Raw genomic sequence first — 23,865 nt, forward strand, 5'->3', positions numbered from 1 at the left:
ATTCTAGGCTAAATAAATGTGATTTGTTCTGTTGACAAACTGTCAGAAAGGTAGAAAGAGGTTTTAAAAGTAGACGTGGGAGTATGATATACAAAAGCACATGCCCAACAATTTATTTTTATCTTTAAAGATCTGAACTGGAAGGAAGAATACCAAATACATCCTCTGGAATATCCTTCTCAAAAGTTTCATCGGTTTTACGTTACGTAGTGCCAGTCACCAGTATTCCTTTGAAAGCTAAATGTAGGTTAGATTTAATTAGGTCATCAGACAATATTGAGACCATTTCACTTAAACTCTCAGTTTTACCTTATCTCCAACCACCACTCCAAAGGAAGAGTAAAGAGACTGCTCAGTGCATATATTTCTGCCAAATACAACTATTAACCCTCTGAAAAAATATAAGTTATGGGTTTCTTGGGATCTTTATGCTTTAACATAGAAAGAAAGACCTTGAACTTCAACACAAACTGTTTCAAGCTTGCTAGGTACTTTTTTTTTTTTTTCAGCTGGTTGGTTAGCTTGTCTCTAAAGTGGAAAACATACCTTCCAGAAGAAAAAATATACACACATATATATATTTCCATACTAATGTATATGCATATCGATTTATGCTGATCTGTGGTGAGCTAATCCACACCTCCAAGAATTTGTAAGAGCAATCTCACTGCATGCTTCCCAGGAGATGGTCACGCAGGTCTGCAATAGGGTGGCTATACAGGAAGATACTAACAGAGTTTTTAAAATGATGAATTTGTGAACAAGTAGAAGAATTTTGCTTCGACTGCTTAGTTGTGAGCTAACAAGAAACACTGTAAAGCCTCACAAACATCTTGACAACATCAGCAGCTGAAAAGGACGGGTTTAAAGAGTACAAATGCTTCAAATAAAAGTATTTATTTGAAATTAAGGAAGGGATTATACACACTGAATAGCAGGAAGGATTTCTTTTCAGGAAGATAAATAGTTCAGTGTGCCATTTAAGAATAATTATGAAGATTTACATTTCCTGGCTGTCATTCTCTCTTATCTAATATTCCTCTGCATATTAAAAACAACAACAACAAACCTTGAATAATTTGCAAGATTTTCACCCATGACTGTGAATACAAACAGTGTGCAAGTAGATTAATCAGAATACAGTCAGCAGGAAAGGATCCGTTTTTAAGTAACAAAACCAACCAAACTTAACATCCAGAGATATCCTGCAGCATTAGATAAAGAGAAGCTCTTTCTGTTAATACAATCACATCTAGAAGAGCTAGAAGCCACTCGGTAGCAGAAAAGCCATTGGGTGTGTTTATCCTCTACCACAGGTGGGGGGGGCTTGTTTGGGAATTCACAGAAAGTTTTGTACATTCAATTTTTTTTAATACTACTGATTACATAGTAGATAAATAAAACAACTAAATGAAATATCAAATTGAAATAGATATTATAACTAGAAAACAAGAAGCAAATCACAAACCTGGCCTCTAAGTGAGGCAGCATTTGCCTCTAAATGACAGATTTTCTTTTACAAAGAGAATTCACACTCAGATCTTTGTATTTCCAGTATCTGGCACCAACAACCAACCTCTAAGCCCAAATCTAAATAGCCCGATAGTTGTCTACATGGGCAACTGCAGGTGGAACTAAGGTTCAAGAGGCTTAAATACTCACTTTTAGTTCATACACGAAACCGAGCTCACAGAAAGGATATTGAGTTGGAGAACCTGAAAAAATTACCATAGAAATCCATTCTGCGTTTGCTGAATATTTTTGGCCAGAATATGAATTCGAGCAGCAAAGTATATAATTTTTATGATCTCTTTAATACAATCAGTTATGAATGGAAAAATTGATTTATTTTAATGTTTGATGGCACAACGAAGGTGACAGGCAAGATTTCACACCTATTAACCTTTTGAAAGCAAAATATTTGCTATGTAAGCATGGATGTGTTTTGAAGGATGTATTCCCCCCTCCCCTTTTTCAATTTATTTGAAAAAAAAAAAAAAGTATCCTCTGTAGCAACCTTGCTCTTTGCTTCAAACAATCCACTCTTGAACAGCTTTCTAAAAACTCCCTATGCTGAGCTGAAAAGATGGATGTACAAAAAAATAACAAAACAGCAAAACTGCACAGACTATGTGAGCAAAAAGCTCTTGGAAGTATGAAGAGCCACTTTGTTGTGAGTTTGTACAGCACATGGCACAGCGAAGCTCTGATCCACAGCGGCACACACCAGAAGATACCGAAGCCCAAAAACATGCCATTATTCATTAGGCATATGGTGCTAGTGCCGGAGCATTTTGTAATGAATCACAACTTCGCTTCGCTATGACTTGGGGGCACAGCTTGCACTCAAAGATAAAGTCCCCATTTAAAATGCTGTTACCAAAGGAAGAACGTCTGCTGATTTATCTCCGGCTGATAAATGCCCCGATTTTTAAGAAGGCATTAGGTCACTTATTAGTCTCAAAGTCAAGCACCAGCTGAGGGGAAGCCAGAAGTTCCTTACCAAGTATATTAGGCTCTCCTAGACTAAGTGGAAATGAATAAGTTGTTAGCAGAATAAGAAGCCTCAGTGCTGACCCGAAACTATGCCCTCGGTAACAATAACAAAAATGAAAACCTACACATACACACACACCTAAGAAGAGCACATTCCCTGGTTTTAATACAGAGATCAGAATCACTCTTGAAAGAGATAACAGGGAATTTTCACAGGAAGAGGCAGAACACCACGAAGACTCCCCCAACATTTAGTAAGCCTTGATTGCTCGTTATTTCTGATTATCCGTCTCTGAGTAAGGACAAACCTCGTGGCTGTTTATACTTTATACCCAGTCCACAATCCCAATCCCAACACTTAATAAAAATATTACAACTGACTTAGGATAGTAGAATCTGGCAATCTTCTTAAAGGAAAATGTCTCGAGAATTGAAGCGAGAGAAAAGGTCAAAACAGCACTGTGACCTTTCCTGCTTTCTGTAAGCCGAATGAATTAATATTATGCCTTGAGTTTGTTCACATCCTTTTTTTTTTTCCTTCAGTAAATTGCTCAGATTGTAGTTGCAATCTTCCACAAACCCCAGAGTAAAATAATTCAATAATAAAAGTAATTAAAATGTAGCAGCTAAGTTCCCTGACCCAAGCGCTTACATGCCAAATCATCAGAGGTCTCCATCAGTTTTCTTACTTTCTCCTGGGCCTGTGACACAGATTTTTAACTGAAATCCTTCAGACTTCAAACTTAGAGAAGGACATACATAATACAGAGGAGAAAGGATACAAGAGAATTCAATAACAATTCTGGTGTTTGATATTTGAATAAAGTGAAAAAGAAACAAATGACACGCTACGCATAAACTGTTATGTTAATGAAGTTAATCAATAGTAAAGCTGACCACAGAGAAGCACTAAGGGCATTTGCTGCCTTTAGCAATAAAATGGTAGATAAACTTCAATACTGAAAATATTAATAATTATTAATATTAATAATTAATATTTTAAGTGATGAAACAAGGATATACACACAAAGCTATCACTATTCAGAAGAGATCAAAGAGATGCTGTGAAATGACTCTCTGCATGCCAAATGCTTCAACTCACTGATGGTCAACAAGGCAAAGACTTCACAGGAAAGAAACTCAGGAAAAAAAAATAAAAAATAAAGTCATTCTGCCATCATATGCATGGAACAGACCTGAAAAAACGTATCTAGGTCATCTCACCCCAAACAGAACCAGCTCTACCTCTGCTGTATGGCAGAACCGTAACCTAATTGCTTCAAAGACCTTGAATACTGGTGGATTGCATGACCTCCTTGGCAAATCTATTATTATGCTTCACTAGCCTTACTACAAAAAAGCTTTTTCTGAAATCTAGCTGGAATCTTCCCCTTTGCAATTTAAGTCCATGATTTCCCATCCTATCCACTACAGGCACGGCGAATAAATTGTCCTGCTCCCCCTTAATGCATTTGAGAACTGTTACATCCCACTTCTGTCTTCTTTCCTTAGAATAACAGCTCCAATTTGTCCCGTGTTTCACAGAAGGTCCTATTTTCTAGACTTCTGATCACTGTCATCGCTCTTATCTAGACTCCTTGTGCCTGTTCAAATCTTTCTTCAAGTGTGGTGCTTAAACTGGACACCATCTGGCATCCTACTTTGCCAGTACAACACACCCAGCCCTAAAAAGCATAGGAGGGTTATTTTTCAGACATCTCGTACCTGTGTACAGATTTAACAAAAGTTTTCTTGACTACAGAAATTCCAGTTTCTCCCTCAAAAAAAGATACAGTGGAACAAAAACCAGAGGAAGAGTGAACAGAGAAAGTAACTGTCCCTCCCCATATGCAAACCTTCATATCCTGTGTTCTGTTATACCCCGTTAGTTCGCATGATATATCCTGTGAACCCCTGTGTGAGACTCAGGAGTTGTCGGCTCCTGCCAGCGGGGTGTTCAAAGACAGTGATCACTACACATTTACCAAGTCCTACAGTCACCCATAACCACCTATAACCCATTCTGAAACCATCTCCTGTTGGACACGGCTGAAGACAGGATACACGGCAAACCAGAACTTGAACTGACTTGTCCTTACGAGCACCAGGCACTTATCAAAGTAATTATCCATGAAGCTTTTTGCTGTTTTTAGCAGGGCTTTGCCTCTGATATAGGCTGCCTGGACCTAACAGCTATGTCGCAGCACTTGTAATTCCCACGTTGGTGTGTTTCAGTGTTAGAGGGTTTGAAGAAAACTTCAGTACAACCAAGAAGATTTTTTGCCACTGAAAAACATATTTCTTGGCTACCAGAATACTAAAACGCATACTCAGCCCCACCTGAAAAATCTGTTTAAAAATTGCCCATCAAATGGGTCACAACTCCACTAATACGTTAACAAATAGTCATAATTCTGTCCCGGTCTACTGTTGCATTTGATACTGACAAATCCGAAGATGGTTTCGGGTGGCTCTATGAGTAATGTAGAGCATTACTCACCTGCAGTGGCAGTGTATGGCAACAAACACCTCTGCTGCAGCAGCATTTTTTAATTACCTTTTTGCAGTCTCCACACAGCTATGGAGCTACCATGTAATTTTTATCCTAACATGTAGCAAATTGAATTTTAAATAGAGTATCTCTTCTAGTAAAATACACATTTAAAATGAAAAAGACTTCTAGCTATAAAGTTCCTTCACAAGAGAAAGCACTTGCGCATTTACTCTGTCTTTGAATAACTTAATTTTACATTTATCTGTAGGAATCAATTTCTAAAAGCATATGTGATTTAAAATAACTCTAGGGATATCTACAGAACCTACAAGCTAAAACTTTTATCAGTCTTTTTTTTTCTATATGCAATTTGCTGTCAAATGTCAACAACAAAATTAACGTAATATTTTCAAATCTTGTCACACAACTATAAGAAGAATGAAGATTGTGTCACTTTTATAACACATAAGGTAAATGTCTGTTTACTTAGTACATGTACAAAATCAGTTCATGACAGCTGGAACTGATTTCCACCATCACACAGAGAAAGAAGATACTCAGAATTGAATCCTGTCTTTTTGTTTTTGTTGGTGGTGGTTGGTTGGTTTTTGTTGTTTGTTTGTTCTGTTTTTATTTTTATTTATATTTTTTTTTCTCCCCTCAAACTGACACTTGCACATAACCAAGCAAGAATCAAAAAGAAACAGGGAAAGTAAAGCTACACTTCCTACCAGCGAGCCATCTCAAGGAAACACCTGTAGTCAGGATGGCACTTCAGTACGTGCCTATCATTAAACAACTACTTACAGTAGGATTAACAGGAGTTTCAATTGTTTTCATAAATCAAGTGAGTAAGAGTGAACTAGCACATTGCTTGCAGTAAATCCCAGAGTCATGCAACAGAATTATGAGAAGCCACATTATAAATCAGGAATATAGCTTCTTAGCCACAATATTTCTAACAATACAAACTTGTTAAAACTGGAAAGTAGCAGTTTGACTTATTATCAGCTCATAAACAAAGAAATAGGTAGTGAGTATTAGACTGGAGACGATCTACCTCTAATCCTCTTTTTGAGTACTTATAAATTTGCATGAACTTACAACTTCCCACTTGCTTCAGTTTCCCACTCTGGATATATACATTATGCTATGTTTTTGTGAAAAGGGTCATCAACAATGAGCCTTTCCAGACCAATATTACCCGAAATGTATCATTTTGCCAACATCTCACAGCCCTCCCGTCAAGAAGACCAAGCGTCTTCATGTCTTGCACTGCAGACATGCAACGTATGAAAGGAGCAAAGGGAGAAGAGGCTGCTCTGTAGGAAGACGGGGATGGTTGCCCAGGGAAGCCATGGATGCCAAGTGATCACACCTCTCTACTGCAGAAATCTCAAACTGAGCAATAAGCAGAAACAATTTTAAAAGCTTACAGGACTTTTCCCCAATTTCTTATTTTTTCCACCCACACTGAAAAAAGCTGGTGGCACGGGTGAGGTAAGCAAATATGCAGAGAGGAGGCTCGTCCAGAATAATAATCAGTGGGTAGTATGTAGTAGTAGCTAGTCTCTTTAAACAGTTTCTGCACACGGTTGCTTAGACTAGTGAGAGACTGTCTCTGGTTGACAATCAAAAGGATATTCAAATTTCCCTCTCTTATATCAGACTATAATAAGCAACACATCATTGATTTATGTAATAGATATGTTAAATCAGCATCTTTTCCATGGTAGTTTTTCTGGGAAAAACAAAAACACTGATAAAAACCTATAGAGCACCAGTGTTTTACAATAAACTTATTTCAAAGCGCATTGGTGCATCATCACTGCAGTACCCCAGCACCTCAAAAAAGGCCTCACATAAACAGCAACATCTCCTTTGAGCTTTAAAAATTTTGAATTGCCTATAGCGTTCTCCAGACATGGAGTTTTTTGTTAGTTCTTTTCTGCTTTGAAAAAGGAAGACAACCGCTCATCTGTCATACCTAGGAATGTTTTTTGCCTTCAGTCATTTAGAAAGCAAGGCAAAAGCATATCCGATTTTTATTACAGATAGATTATGCTAATCTATCAATTTTATGTTAATCTATCCTAATCTACACGTTTGACACCAGACTCAGGGACAATATTGTTACCATACAGAAATTTACCTTGGGAGGATGTGTCTTAAAGTTGTTTCTTTGTTCTGGATGCAGTGCCCAGAAAAGAAAGACAGGTCTGGTCTATGAGCACCTGTTCTGTGATCATTTTGCTCTCCAACATTTACATTTTTTTCCCAATTGCTTCCCAGTACACATCCAGATCCCTGCAGCTGCAGATCAGTTGACTGTTTCGTGACCACATGTATGGCAACTCATCAACTGGCTTATGTTTCCTTGTGTGGAACGACTTGTAAAAATTAAGTACAAGTTAAATAAATAAATGTGATATGGCAAGCAGAAATACCTAATAAATAATGAACTATGGTACACATTTCATCTCTAAATAAAACCAACTTTAGCATATAGACTGTGCTAGGGAACACAATTTAATACAAGGTCTCATAGTGGAAGAAATATGCAAAATATATTTTCTAAATCCACTGAGGAATTTGGAACTCATGCCATAAAACTAATATTCATTAATATAATGAAACTAATAAAAATGAATAATAAACTTGAATATTCAGGGATAAGGTGATTAATCAGAATTGATTAATATGGTCAACAAAACGTGTTGACTTGATCAACATGAAAAATTTAATGTAAAATTCTAGTATTTTTTTCATTTATGCACCTTGTATCAAGATAGGATATTTATTAAACCTAAAATCTATTAAAACCTAGTCTCTTCTAAAGTCACAGAATTGTTTGAAACAGATTTATTTAAAAAGCAATGACAATAAAATTCAATAAAAAAACTCTTGTTTTTGTGAAGTTTTTCAGTATCTCATGATATTTACTAAATTATGACGGCACTAAATAAAATTTCAAGGACAAGCAACATCATAAAAATCTCATGAAAAGTAAAAATGACTTATGCAGTAATATGAAGCATAATTATAAATGTTAATAAAGGCTTTATGGATATCAAGTGGCCCACACACTCTCAGTGGACAAAAGTAGAACTTTAATGAATCCAGCATAAGGCACATTTTAATGACACAATTAGATTTTTGATAGTTCCACCCTGAATAAATGGAAATACAGAAACCCAACATAAGCTTCCCTGTTGGACTTTTGTGAAATTACATGCTAATTACACATATTCATATTCTGGCCAAATAAGCTTTTTTCAGAGTATTCATATAATATGCTGATAAAAGTATCATCTCATATAGATACTTAGTGAACAGTGACAGTCTCATGTATGTGCATAGCAGATCATATAATCTCAAAGAATGCTTCATATAAACTTATAGCAACTGTTGACAAGGAAATCAGTGAGGATAATATTTTATACAGTACTAGGCAGTGTGACGGAGAAATAGGATATTTTTTAAAAAGAATATATTATGTTCAAATATATATCTTCTTAGTCTTTGAATCCTTAGCCTTCCAATGAAGGACACACATTCGAAGAGCAGCTGACTTGCTGCAACGGAGTTGACTCATAAAGAGTATACATTACCTAAGTATTTGCCAGCAGTCCAGTGGAAAAAAAAAAGTAATTAAATTTGAAGTTGACTGCCAGGCATACCGAAAAAAACTGTTACGTGACTGGTTTTCCAATGAATGAACCAGATTTCTCTGAAGTCTTATAAAACTCAATATATAACCAGCTGATGAATTCAGACCCAACAGCCTGGTAACCAAAAACACTTTCTCTCAAACAGGAATTTCTGAACCAGAACATGCAACCTTGCTGATTCCTGCTCTTTTCTGTAATAAAAACACAGCAGCCCAAAAGCTGTGTCAGAGTGAAAAGTACTTCAGAACCAGATGTTACCATGGGAGCCTTAAGGAACCACTGATATACCTACTGTAAGCCAGCCCTACTAAGGGAAAAACTCCACAGAGCCTGATACGAAAAAAGGCACAAGAAATTCTGAGTTAAAATAAGCAGTAATTTTGTAAATGCACTGATTTTAGAAGAATCTAGATGTTACACCAGGAAGGAGAGTAAAGAAGAAAAAAGGTAAGAAAATATCACAGGACATGTGTGATCACAGGACATCATCACAGGATAATGATGTAATAAGTAGAAATTCTTTGGCCAAAGGACATACTTGAAGGAGTGGCCAAAAATGGTCTGGTCAAATAGGTGTAGTAAGACAATACTGCACAAAATTGCTACAAGAAGCTAAAACCTGAAATTAAACTTCTAAAATCATCACCTTCAAAGTTCTGTAACTGCTTCTTCTCACTACATTTCCACTCCATAAAGAACGAAAGCTTGTATATTTTCAGTAGTTTTCCTTCCAGATCAAAAGTATGTAATTACATTTTCTCAACATGCAATTCGTAAGTTTTATTGGTATTTTGGCACACAAAAATAGGCAATTGCGAAAAGTAAAGGATTGGAAGGGAGGCAAGAAGGACAAGGAGATGAGAGGACTGTGTTACATTAATTTAAAGATCCATTGGCTTCCTTATGATGCATTAACATTTGGTATCAAGACCACTGCAAGCCACAAGGCATAGGTCTGCAAAAGCTATAGCAGATAATTGTTTCAGATCAAGGTTTCATCCTTCATGGCAGCTCTGAAGTTGCACCTGGTTCTAAACTGACACAGAGAAATACTATCAGAATATTTTCACATTTTTTGAAACACTTTTGTGAGCCAGATGTTTCTTCAGAATTGAAATCTATGAAGAAAATACTAACACAAAAATGAAACGATTTTGACTGTTGTCCAACTTTTCCTCAGGTTTTTCAAAATCCACACTGCAGCCATGACCACTGGCTATTCTAGTCCCAACCCCCCCACACACACCTTTTATTTTTATTTATTTTTTTAATATCGCTGCATCTTCCTGGGAACTCAGGCACAGTAACAGAGTTGGCTAACGACTCAATAAACACTTCGCAATTGGATGTGACTGTGGTATGCACCGATTAAAACGTAACTCAACAACGTACAGGATTTTAGTACAAAAATAAAAGATAACAGCACCAGAGGACAGCACTCCTGACAAAAGTATGTGCTGCAGTCATTGAAGTCCTCAATCTCAAGTAGCCGAGGGACTGCAGTGAGTAAGGAATTAACGGAGTAATGGGTTAACAAGTTCATGTGAAGAGAGCATCAGCATGTACCTTCTTAGAGTGATTATTTTTAGATACACAAAACCAAGAAGTCCTCTTGACCATCACTCACGGCCACGCATAGCAACTTGCCCTTCGATTCCTCTCAATAACAGCGATCCCATTTCTGTGATAGCTAAGTGCCAAATTATTGGCTACTTAATAGTACTTCTATGGGCACAAGCTCACAAAAGCATAGCTAGAGACATGCAGATCTAGTCACAGCTCTCCCTTTACAGTCTGTGGGGGTTTACATTTACTTCCCTGGACGGAACAACATCAGCCTTGTTTCCCCTGGCTTCCACAGAGGACTTGGTGGAACAGCTCTGGGATGCATCCTGTTTCAAGGCCAACCAGCATCAGGGATATCTGGGGCCCACAGTACAAGAGAGATGTGGGCATACTGTAAAGATCCATTGTAGGGTCACCCAGGTGATCAAAAGACTGGAGCACCTCTGCTGTGAGGACGGGCTGAGAGAGCCTGGAGAAGAGAAGAGGCTCGGGAGGGTGTCTTATCAATGTCTCTAAAAGTAACTGAAGGGGGTTGGTGGAGGGGCCAGAGCCAGGCTCTGCTCAGCGGTGCCCAGGGCCAGGCCCGGAGGCCGCGGGCCCAGCGCGGAGCCCCGGCGGCTCCCCCTGCCCCTCAGGCAGCACTGCTGGGCCGGGCGGGTGCCGGAGCCCTGGCACAGGCTGCCCAGAGCTTGGGGGGCTCCTCCTGGGGGAGCTTCAGCAGCCGCCGGGACGTGGGGCTGGGCACCCTGCACTGAGAGAAAAGGACCTGGTGACCTCCAAAAGTCCCTTCCAACCTCAATCATTCTGTGATCCCTGTTAATGAATATGGAAACACTACACAAATCGTTATTTTAACAGTTTCTGACACAATTTTAGAATTTCTATACTAGCAAAATATATATATAAATATACCATTCTAACTGGTTAGGTATAGACAAAACAAGCTTTATTACAAACTGATACTCCTGGCTTTCTATCTCAGTTCCATGAGAGATGTGAAATAAATGATCTATGGACATTTACCATTCTTTCTGGCTCATCCAGCCTAAAAGGCTATTGCTGGGTTGTAAAAACAAAACAGCTGCAAAAGCAAGAAACGAAACAAAAGAGAAAAAAACTATATCAAAAAAAAAAGCAAAATCCCTCCCATTAATTGAAGATACTCTTAAGTAGAAAAAGAAAACTGCAGGGCCAATCACTTGAATAGAGAACATGATTGTATATCTTGATTATACCAATTTTACTCTTGAACATTTTAGTTCAATGAAAAAGGCCGAGAAGTGTGAAGAACACATGCTGTACTAAGCTCTCTTTAAAGATGTATAAAATATTATACAACGACTACTATACTGAGCTCAAAATTTCAGTCTTCAGTTTCAAAGTGCTTAGTAAGTTTTGTTCAGTAAATTAAAACACCCACAAAAACTCCAGAATGAGGTGTGCAGCAGCAATTTCCACTCCTCTTGCAGTTTTTCTGCAAGAAAGAAATTTTTCACAGGAGACTAAAGACCAGAAAGACCACTACAACTGCCATTTTTTTTACTGTACACACAACCCCCCAAAACCTCCTTCTTTAACAACAAACTCCCACTACTTTCTACATAATGTTCAAAACAAACTAAAATGTAATTAAAAATGCATTCACAACATGCCCTTTGAGAGAAAAAGAAATAGTTGTGTGCTGCATCAGTCCATTCTGTATACTGTAATACTGGTATGTACCTACCAAAAAAATTGACAGACAATAACGATATGTACAACTTTGATTATTCTGTCCCAAGAATTTATAATATTTGTATAATAGGGTATAATAATAACAAAAAGTACGTGGCTTGTCATGTTAGCAGGTACACACACCTAAAAGCCATGTCTGGCCTTTTCAGTTTCAAGTAATGGTCAGAAAAATGATGCCTGAGGAATGATGATAAAGTACAGTAGATAAAAAGGCCAAGGCTCTTAAGTTTTTCTTTGATTAAGAACAGGAGGTCAACTTTTCACCCTCCATGATACAGCACCGCAGTTTTCTACCTGACTTTACTGCAAGCAATGAACCCACGAAAAACCTGAAAGGCAACTAAGCCAGGAACACATGAAAGACCCTAACAGTCAAAAAGACTGAAAGCCTCTAGTAATCAGACACCAAGCAATAAATGATGGCCTAGAAAGTAATATTACCAACTCATTTTTACCTGTCAAGATAAGCTAGCAAGGAAGGAGAAAGTTCTCTTTCTAGACCTGTCTGCCACATGAGGAAGAAGCAGCCAGCTGCAGGTCAGAGACTCGAATATCTTGTTTAGTGTCCAAATGTGCACCCAATTAAATTATCAGTCCTGAATTCCTGATATTAGTAATAGTGCTATTAAGCATATTCTCTGGATGAGATGGCATGTCCATAAATTTCCATTCATTTCTGGTTAATAACCCTGACGCATCTTGAACAAGCAAGCTAGAACTCTGAATTCAGTCTCTCCAAATTTATTTGAGAGGGAGTTTATTTTTCACGTAAGTTGCTCACAAACAAAAACTTATTGTACCAGGCATTGATCATTGTAAAATGAACTAACTGATCATAATTGGTACTACAGCAAGAATACAGCTGCATGTTTTCCGTTACTCTAAAAAGTACTTCCATTATGTCAGGCAAGAACTTCTCCAATAAGGCACATTTCCTTTTCTAGAAAGGATTAAAAATAAATAAATAAATAAATAAAACACTACCAGAAGCTTTTAAATCCATCACATACCAATAGCAAGCAAGATCACATTGCACATACATGAAAGCACAGACCCTCTCAGTTTAAAAAGAAATGAAAATATGAATATTACAGGTTCATGGAAGCATTCAAAAAGATCGTGTGATACAATATATGAAGAAAACAGATTTGAAGAATGTGAACTGAGTGGAAGACAGGGAAAAAAAATGTGTGTGTGCATGTTGTTCCTCATGAATGTATTTTGCTTAATGCTTTATGAGCTGATTCCTTTTACAGAAAAGTGAAAAACTATCTGGCAGTAGCTCAGGAAAACGTAACTGAATATCTCTTCCCTTCAAAAATGAATAGGTGTACCTTAGCTGTCACTATTTTGTACTTGTATTAGTATAACCTTACAGAATAATATATGGTTAATTAAAATATTTCAAGCAAAGTAATAAAAGCTTAATCGTTCTCCACTACCAAGTGTAGATATGTGTAATTTGCTGGGAAAAATTGAATAGGTTAATATGTATCTCCTGGAAACAACTCAACATTCAGAAACTATTCAGTATGCTAGATTCATTGTGCTTCTATATGAACACCTTCTAATAAAAGAAGTTACCATTAGCATAAGCAGATACAATACAATTTCATTACTATAGAGCAACATGAAATGAATAAGGAAAATTAATTCCTGTTGCAAATCTCATTTCCCTAAAATGCGTCTTTGAAAACTGTCAGTTTAACCATTTGTACAAGCAGATAAGGTTCGAGAACAAGGAAAGCAAAAAATGAGCATGCAACTTAGTAAAAGGTCTACTCCCATAGTTAAATGCAACAAAATTGCGGGTGTGTGTAATAAAATGATGTTCACAAAACACAGGGTTAGCTTGCAACCTGAAAGGTTTGTATATTGGTATATACCTCACTCGTGTTATACTTCTTTTTCTGCTCTACTCAGCGTTGGTGAGGCCACACCTGAAGCACTGTGCCCAGTTGTGGGCTGCTCAGTACCAGAGAGCCCTGGACATACTGGACCAACATCAGCCCTCGAGCTACTTCAGGGCCTGGGGCACCTCTGCTGCGAGGAGAGGCCGAGAGAGCCAGGGCCGCTCGGCCTGGGGACGAGGAGGGCAGGGGGATCCCGGCCGTGTCCGCCAGGCCCCGCAGGGAGGTGCGGAGAGGCCGGAGCCAGGCTCTGCTCAGCGGTGCCCAGGGCCAGGCCCAGAGGCCGCGGGCCCAGCCTCGATGGGTGCTGGGCACCCTCCTTGTGCAGGGGCTTGGACCAGGAGGCCTTAAGAGGTGCCTTCCAGCCTCAGCCTTGCCGTGACTCTGGGAGAGCGATCAGACAAGTCATGCCTGCAGTAACTTGTGGCATGGGAGGAATTACTTCTGGCTTACTCTCTTCCGCACTAACAGGTTCCTAAGCTAAAAATGAAGCTACAGGTCTGGATTCAAAAGGGTATGTATAATCAATTCCATCTATTTTAATCTTTAAAATTAATTTCTAAACAAAAAATATCCGCATAAAAGAAGGAAAACAGGTAAATTGTTATGATTATGATTTTTTTGCTAAATACTCTTTAATTTATGAGCTATAAGCCAGTAATGAAAATTTGAGCAACTAGTCCTTTGCTTTACATTGATCCAATACACTAGATGAGAATGAAAATTCTAATACTAATGTCTTTTAGGATTAAAAAAACAACAAACAACGTATCTACAGAAAATTTCTATTCCACAGAACATTATTTATTTTATATTCTTCAAACATCATACCACAATATTGAATACATCTGTGTTCAATTGGCTAAGCATATGCTAGCTAAGCTTAATAACTTGTTATACAATAATAAACTGAGAAGTCTCATCAATGACTACTGAATGACTCTAGTAGAACACACAAAAATTTAAATAAAAGTAAAACATCAATACATCAAGGGGGAAAATATCAATCACCCATTGACAAAGACAATTGCCCACAAGTAGAAAGGGATATTTCCCCACAACACAAGCATTCGATGCTCAGATACAAAATATTCAAGAACTACTTATGAGGTTGTCAGAAGAGATGCTAAAATCGATTTACCAAACAGGAAACTACACACTGTAATTTTGGCCATATGATTAAAACAAAATGGCAATTCATATCTGAATTTCTCTAACTGAAAAGCAATGACTTGTTAAAAATACCCCAAATGCTCTGGTCTCTCTAGTTTAATACTATCACATTTTACAAAAAAAAAAAGTAAAAATTGAAAATTACTAAAAAATAAATAAAAATGCATATGAAGGTACACACCCCATGGAATCAATATTCTAAATCAATTAACACAGAAAAGAAAACAAATTATCCATGTATCCATGCCCTGAATTCTTTCAACTTCAAATATATCAGTCAATCTTCAGATATATGTATTGAAGGGATATGGAAAAAAATTTCTTTTTGCTTTCCAGAACATGGATCTCACATAATTAGGTTAATTAACACTTCAAAGCAAAATCTTGTAATTAGCATATTCTTTTTGCAGTCATGCTTATTTTGTACCCTTTCTAACTTTTATAGATTGATGATGACATCCAGCAAATTAAGTTACTGAAAAATAAGAAAGTGAAAAAAGATTTTTACATCATTGTCAAGAGCGAAGCTAAAATGGATTACAAAAATTTAATATCCAAATCTCTTCCAAAGACTATGGAAGTCATTAGAAGTATACATATTTAATCACATAAGTTTTGTATCAATTTTCTCTTTTTCTTGGCAAAGCTGACCTATGAAAGCAAATAAGCAATCCTGCTCCTACTTTCTCCCTGGTTCATAAAGTGAGAAGGCCCATTACTGCACATACTTTTTGTTCTTCCAGTCATTTTTTTCTCAGTTTTTAACTTCTGGTAGACTTAAAGCATTTCATTCAAATAAAATACTCAGGTTTTCATCAAATAATTCCAGTAGCACTCAGTTCCCCACCATTCTAAGAAAAATATTCCAGTGGGTGTTATTTATAGTTTACGCTTATTTCTACTTTCAGCTTCCAGCCAGGGCATTTTGTCAATTAAAAACCTTACAATATGAGAAAATATTTTGGGTTTTTTTTTTTTTCCCCATTAAGATACTGGTTGAGATCAAAATACCTCTTAGCTTACTACAGCTTACTCACTTAAGTACTTACTCTAGAATTATTACTGAATATCATTTCCATGTTGGAACATTTTAATTTCAGGGTGTGAATCCCATATTTAAATTTATTTTAAATTAGTTCTAGAATATCATTTATTCTGTAGATGCTACAAGAAATAGTCTTAAAATCTATACTGCAAGTTAATTTGAGACAATTTGTCTTTATTGATAAGCTTGCATAGGAATGAAATACACCCAAAGTCTTTAGTATGCCATTAAAAAACAAACCTTGAGTCATTCACCTAATCTTCCCTGATCCACATCCAATTTGTCAACATCACTTTTGAGAATGGGGAATCCTTCCAATAATAATCTCATTAATGCTATGCTGTAACAATAATACTGTCTCATTAAATTTACTTCATACCCACCAGCTGATCCATTTAAGGATCACATTATCTTTCGCCACTGTGAGCTCACACAGTGATTCAGTTGGATATCGTAACAGCTACTTTGAAGCTGCTGCATAAGAAACCATGCCAACTCACTGCTCATACAGTATGTACTATGTAATACACTAGTTATTTGTAGGACTGGCACTAGTTATTTGTATTGCATTTGATTCACATTTGGTGATGTTAAAAACATTTATTTCAAGTTAACCCCCTGCTAAAGCACTCAAAGTTGCATTTTTAAACTACGCTAAACTTAGAAGTATTATAGTTCAGTAAGTTGTTATACCAGCAATTATATCCACTGCAATAATTTGAGGTGTTTTATTTTCATCACTGAAAAAGCTCTTATGTCAAATACTTCTATTAAGCACAAGTTTATGGTACCAACAAGGTTTTGCTTATCAGACAAAATGAAAGTCTGTTACTGGTTTTGTTACAAGGCCACATATCCATCGAACAATTCAAATGGCTATAACTATGTGTTCATCTTTTAAAACATAAGCGGATCTAGATCTCCTACTTTAATTAGTATTTTTGACATGAAAGAAAGAGAATAATTTGCTAATGTATTTGTAACTATCCTTTTTTATACTTTGAAAACTTTTGGAAGTGACATGTTATTTGTACGATATTTTGGAAAAAAAATTATCTGCAAACTAAGAAGAATCTACAAAAATGCAACGGAAGCCATTTTTCCCTCAAAACTTTAGATGTTCCCTTTCTATAGTGATGACCCTACATAAATCAGCAGAATTGTTAAGAACCAGCTGAGTTGGATTTTTTAGGACAGAAAAAGGCTCAGCTCTGTTAAAGTGCATATTGCTATGTCTTCAAGGACACAAGTAGAAGAAAGGTATCACAAAAATTATTCAAAATACTTTGAGCTCCTTGATTAGAATTTAGAAATTCCTGGAAGAAACATCACTTTCTGAAAACTCGTCCATGAAATACTTACAAGAAAACTGCATGCAGGAAAACCATACGGTTAGGAAAAAGGCTAGACAAGTTTTAGAGCTCCAAGCTGCACTGCTTCAGTAGTAAAGATGAAGGCATTATCAGGGACTGTCCTAGCTTCTAGCTATGCAATTGCTTGCACTAGCCCTTCCCTGCTCAATGTCCTACACTTACGGGAAAGATTTGTCCAAGTTTCCCTCTCCTTCCATCTGCCCACTTCAGTACATTCTTTCCGGCAACAACTGGTAATACTGGCAAAACGTCTCGGTGTTAATTCTGGCTTAATATTCACCCACATGCCTTTTCTTGTGTTTTGTTGTCATTGTTTGTTTCTATTTCTTATTTCTTTCCAGTAAAGACAAAAGAGCCCCTCCCCGGCTTTCCTGCTGCCCCCTTCAGGTACGGGCAGGCTGCTGGGAGGCCTCCCCGGGGCCTTCTCTTCTCCTGGCTGAACAACCCCAAGTCCCCCCGCCTGTCTTCATAGGAGAGGTGCTCCAGCCCTTTGACCATCCTCGTGGCCTCCTCTGGACTCACTCCAACAGGTCCACGTCCTTCTTGTGCTGGGGGCCCCAGTGCTGAATGCAGTACTCCCTGTGGGATCCTTCACAAAAACAACTGGTATCACTGCTAGCCAAGCAATGAGGTTTGTGGGGGGTGCATTAATTAATGTATTTTTTTCTACATAAAGCTGTGTTTCCACGTATTCTTGTGGGCAGATGCATGTTTATTCCCGTGTCTCTTTTCTTTGTTTGGTTTTAGTCACAGCTCTGGCCCCAGAAGAGTCCAACTTTAAGAATATAAATGAGTCTCAATTTGTGAGAAGGGATCAACTCTGTAGGCATGAAAGAGCACTCATCTTCTGTTCATACAACAGATAAGACTATGACATGACCTACTGCATCAAGTCAGATGATTTATTTATTCACTGTAGTAGCAGAGACATCCAGCAAATTCCTTCTCAGAACTTATTCGCTGCACATGGATATATCTATGCCACTCTGGGACACAGCAAACCTGTTTCAGAAGGTTACATCTCAGAGTGAAGAGTCAAAGCAGTAAATGCTTTTTTAAATTAAACCGTGATGAAAACAGTTTCATCCATACCACATATAGCCAAGGACACTTTGTGCCCCCCTCTGGTAACCCTGACCACTAAGAATTTGCTAATGTTGACCAAGGTCAAAACATTTCTCAATGGATGAAAATGCTAACATTTAAGAATACAAAGCTATACAGTAGGCCCATTTAGTTGTAAGGTTTTCCGGTCACAATCTGGGGCAAATCTATCATAGTGCCAGAAAAACTTACATCTCCAGCATTATTTTTTTCTCACCATCTCTCCACGTTGGTCTGTGTGGCAGAAGAGAAGTAGCCAGTGTGTTTTATTACTCTCAGTTTAGGCACCATCATGTCATAAAAACAGAATATGGGCGCAGTGGATAATACCTAAAGTCCCCTGAGTTTCCATTCTTCGCCCAGAAAATGCTAACCTGCATATGCACAAGCTCAGAGGTACAGACGCGTACATAAATACCTTTAAACAGTGAATAAAATCACGGGAAGGCAAACATAGACTGACAAGGTCCTGACTTTGCAGGACACCACATACTATAAATAGTCCACGGTTTTCCAGTCCTGGAGAACAAAAATAGAAATGATAAAATTGAGTTAAATACTCTCAGCAAGCACAAAAACTCTCTGTACCGAGAAGATCCCAAGTAGAGTTTACAGAGGGGCACAGATGTTAGTAAATCTTATGGCAAAGAAGAAACTGTCACGGCCAGACTGCAGCAGACATTTCTTGAAGGATCTAACAGATTAAAAAGCACCCTGAGCTAGATAGGCACCTGCTAATTTTGAGTTCAGAGAGCATTTTAAGCAATAAATAGAGCAACATTGGAGAAAGCAAGGTGGATGATGTGCCTTCTCAACCAAGAAATCCTTCATAAATGAGATGTAAGGTTCAGTTTCAGTTCGAAAAGAGAAATTCCAAATTCATTTTCTGACAGGATGTAACTTGGGCTCCCTGACACTAATGGCTATCGCCTAACGAGCCCCCGCCAGACAAGACGGATGCACAGTCCAACCTCCCGCACTGCCACAAAGGCCACAGACCCGAATGTTTAAATAAAAAATAACTTTGCAATTGGGAAAATAGCCGTGTTCAAATAGAAAATAAGAATTTGTACCTTATAATGTTACTAAATTGAGCTCAAATGATCAAAAATGAGCCTTTATAATTCATTTTCCTTTAGGCGCGTCCTGAAGACAGCTTCAGCTGAATCTAGCTATCAAATAGAGAAATTGCACAAAAATTCTGCACAATTACTAACACAAGTGGGACGTGTGCATCAGACATACAGTACTCCATCATCTGTAACCATTTTTCTGAAAATTGTTTTAAACATGCATACACATTCACAAAACCTCCAAAAGGAAGCCTGTGTTTGCATGTGTGCATGTGCAGTGTTGCGGTTCAGATGCAGCTCCCAGACAATAGCAATCAATAATTTCCTGTGGAGATTAATTAGTCCACCAGATTTGCAGATCAAATGTGATAATGGCTTACCAAATACAAATAATCTCTGAATAACTGGAAAAGTTGGGTATATAAATATATTTCTCAAGGCAATACAGAAATCAGTTCATTTTCAAAATATACTGCACAAGGGATTAGACTAGGCACAAGCTCTTTGAGGAGAAATCAAGTATAACATCAGCAATAATTATTACGATTTTCTAAATAAATCTCACTAATTAAAACTATTTGGAATTTTATCTAATTACATGTTTATTATATATACAGGTTACTAAATTTTATTGAATGATACTATATACAAGAAAAAATGCAAAACCGTTAATCAATGGCATCTGTCTGCCTTGCAAAATATTATTGCTTCATTCTAAGCTACTATAACAGGACTCAGAGTTGGAACACTTATTAGTATTTGTGTTATTTTTACAATTCTGAACTTATGCATAATATTCCAAAAATGAATATCCTGAAAAGCACAACTGCTGCATGGCTCTGATAATAAAGGTACATTTGTAGAACAGCCAGACTGCTATTTAAAATACCTATGACAAACTACCAAATAGAAAGTAGAAAATGTTCTAATTTGACACTAGAATATTGATGTTTCATTAACAGAGCATAAGCATACCTTATCTTCAGAAATTATACATAATTCTTTTCTCCTTTTATATATGTTTGCACGTGAGTACTTCTAGTCTTTTTCAAAAAAAAAAAATTGTGTTAATGATTTATATAATCTCTTTCATTAAAAGTCACTTTTATATTTAATTAATATGCAAAATCACCAAAACCAAAAACCATCCCGAGTCCTTATGGAAAATCCACAAACACTACTTTCCAGCTACACATAAAATATCAGGTAAGGGCACATAATCCCTTTGTGAAAAATTAATTCTTTTTTCTTCTGAAAACCACTCACAGTCTGACAAATAAAATTGTCATTCATTTTGATTACTAGCACGAAGGTGAGAATAAGAGGCACTAGTCCTTCAGGATATATTTTAGTTATAGGTTTCACTCTATAATTTTCATAGAATTAAAAATTGTAAGATTTATAGTAAATAACATCAACAGTTATAAACACAGAAAAAAATTTTTTTTCACAAAAATCTCAGTAACAGCAATGTGAAAAAGACACATGGCAGATATGAGCACATATCTGTTACACTTTAAATATAACAACAAGCACTGGGCAAATGGATGCTCCACTAACTTCCAATACACTTAGACCTCTGACAGCCAAAGAAAGTTTTAATTAGTTTGCTAGTTCAGGGCTGCCTAGAATAAATGCAATTCTGTCATTTCTAATGTGTTCTCATGATCAGTTAATGGATTTTTTTGCCTCCAGCTCAGACAACCTTCCTGTCTTATAATTTCTTCTAAATCAATTCATAGGTTATCCATATTTTCTCATCTGGAACACTAATGAGCTTGTCTAAAATTCAAGTTTTAATGTGCCATTCTCCCGACTCACTGTGGTGTCCTTTTTCAAATCCACATCACATTTCCGTATTACTCCCCAGAATTTCAGCAGAAATCACTGGATCCTCCACCATCTGGAAATCTCATTTCTGATACACGTTACTCACTTATGAGCCCATATATACCCTGAGTTCAGAGCCTAAATCCTACACACACATGCACACACGAGATAGACACAAAAGGCTTGATTAGTATTTTCGGAGCCTAAAGCCTAGTGTATCTGTTTCGCTTTTTTTTTTTTTTTTCAAGCACTCTCCAAAATCATACACAGCCTGGATAACAAGAGGATCTTCTAGAATATTCAAGTGTGATGCCAAAACAGAGCATGGATTTATCTCGGCGGTGCTAAAAATCACAACATCCAACAAATTTTGGCTGTACAGGACAACAGGATGTCATCTAGTAGGGCTACCTTCAAAGTCAGACCAGATTGCTCAGGAACTCGTGCAGTGCAGTTCTGTTGCAGTTTGTGGACATTGAGTGTGGCCACTCTTCTATCAGTGACCTAGTGTCTATTAACTGTGAAATAACATCTGTAAGATTTCTGTGTTAAGCAGCTCTTATGAATCTATATTGGACTTCTGAGTTCAAATTGAACAGAGATTAAATAACTTATTTATTTACTTGTAAAAAGAACCTTTCAAAGTAGATGTTCTCTTTGGGAAATGGTTTGAAAATTCGTAAGGAGATTGAAACACTCTTGCACATGGAATGTGTGCTCAGTCCTTGTGGAGTTTGTCACATCATAGGCAGATTGCAATCCAAGCCCAAACTGAGATAAACAAGATACTATTCTTGACTTGACCAGACTATTTACGTAGCTTTAAGAAAGGGGAAAAAAAAAAAAAAAAAAAAAGTCTTTCAAGCTGGGATGATTGTTAACTTTTGTAAACTTATCTGAGAAAAACAAAGAGCAGCTGAATAACTTAAGCTAAAAATGTAACAGATGAACATACTCTGAAGGTAGCACATTTCTCCTCACTCGAAATTTTCATGATTATGTTTGTGTGGCTCACAAAACATGCTTTAGTCCAACATACTTCAGTAGATTCAAACTATAGAAAAATAGGTAAAACTACTTATTTCTCTAGATTGAGAAATAAATCACATATTCAGAAAGTTATTTTTATATGTTCATACTATGAAATGAAGAAGTCAGAATGGAAGTATTCATAAGCTTTGAATAAAACAATAGGCAGGCATCTCTTTAGCCCCTCTGGACTGCATATTATTTCCTCTAGTCTTCTTGACATACTGCTGAAATAGTAAATAAACATGAATGTAAACATATATAAATGTAAGGATCTTCAAAACAGTTTTCACCATTGAAGAAATACGTATCATGTTGTTCAACTTGTAATTGCTGTACTTATGTTGTTGAGGAGCAACATCAAATAAAATCTAGCTAAACCTTAACTTCAGGAACTATGAAATTACGATGGTGCTTTCATTTCTGAGCTGATATATTATTTTCTCTCTTCGGTGCACATTGTTGAAAAATAAAACAAAGGGAAAGGAAAATGGGAAAATCACTCACAGAATACTCAGTAATTTACTCTTTTCACAACTGACCATGTTGCCACAGCAGCCTCACTTCCCTTGCCAGCAGGTGGACCAGAATAACATAAAGCTCATAACGTAATTTTCATTTCATATTGCAGTGTCTTCTGGATTTTAGTCTGTCCTCCATATCAACAATTGTAAACATTTATAATGATAGCTAATAATCACTTTATCAACAGATCGATGTACATTTCATTTCATTTATTTGCCTTTGAATCTGTAAAGTTTTGTGCAGTGTCAGAGACATTCCCAGAGTAATTTGTAGAAAGATAATGCAATTTTTTTCAAAACAAAGAAAGAAGACTAGGTGTAACTTCTTTGGAAAGTGACTGCTTTTAAAGAGTGTGTGAACCATACACAGACATCATTTTTAGAGAAATAAAGAAGTAGGGCTTTATATTTGATATCTGTTTTATTCTGAAAACAAACCATCACGAAGTCTGGTCTCATGCTCAAAACAAGGCCTAAATTTCTACCCATCAGACCAATCTCAAGATCCACAATGTCTACGAGAAAGTTGTTAGTAACAGGTGGTTAGGCAGATGGTGTTGGCTGGCATTCTTCATTTTTAATATCATTAGCATTATTATAAGGAAAATGATTTATGTATTTTAAATACAGGGGCTACCCATATTAAAGCTTACTAGGGTGGCTATGTAACTAGCTGCCTATTTCTAGTAGCACCTCAGGAGAAGAAAGGCACCAGGTCACGGTCTCAGCAAATCGCCCTGATGATTGATGACTGAAGCTCGATGTCTACTGCCATATTTCTCCAGACCACATCACTCCTGCCCCTGTCTATGCATTCGGAGCACATTTAAATCTATACAGCCA

At 37.0% G+C, this 23,865-nt stretch overlaps 1 protein-coding gene across 12 annotated transcripts in view; it reads right to left on the minus strand.

The window, feature by feature from the left end:
• Positions 1 to 23,865, minus strand: part of CTNNA2 (catenin alpha 2) — a 475,915-nt gene that overhangs the window by 395,738 nt on the left and 56,312 nt on the right. The window lies entirely within an intron of this gene.

This window comes from Anser brachyrhynchus (assembly GCF_964034855.1).
Source record: "Anser brachyrhynchus genome assembly, chromosome: 4".
NCBI classification, from domain to species: Eukaryota; Metazoa; Chordata; class Aves; order Anseriformes; family Anatidae; genus Anser; species Anser brachyrhynchus.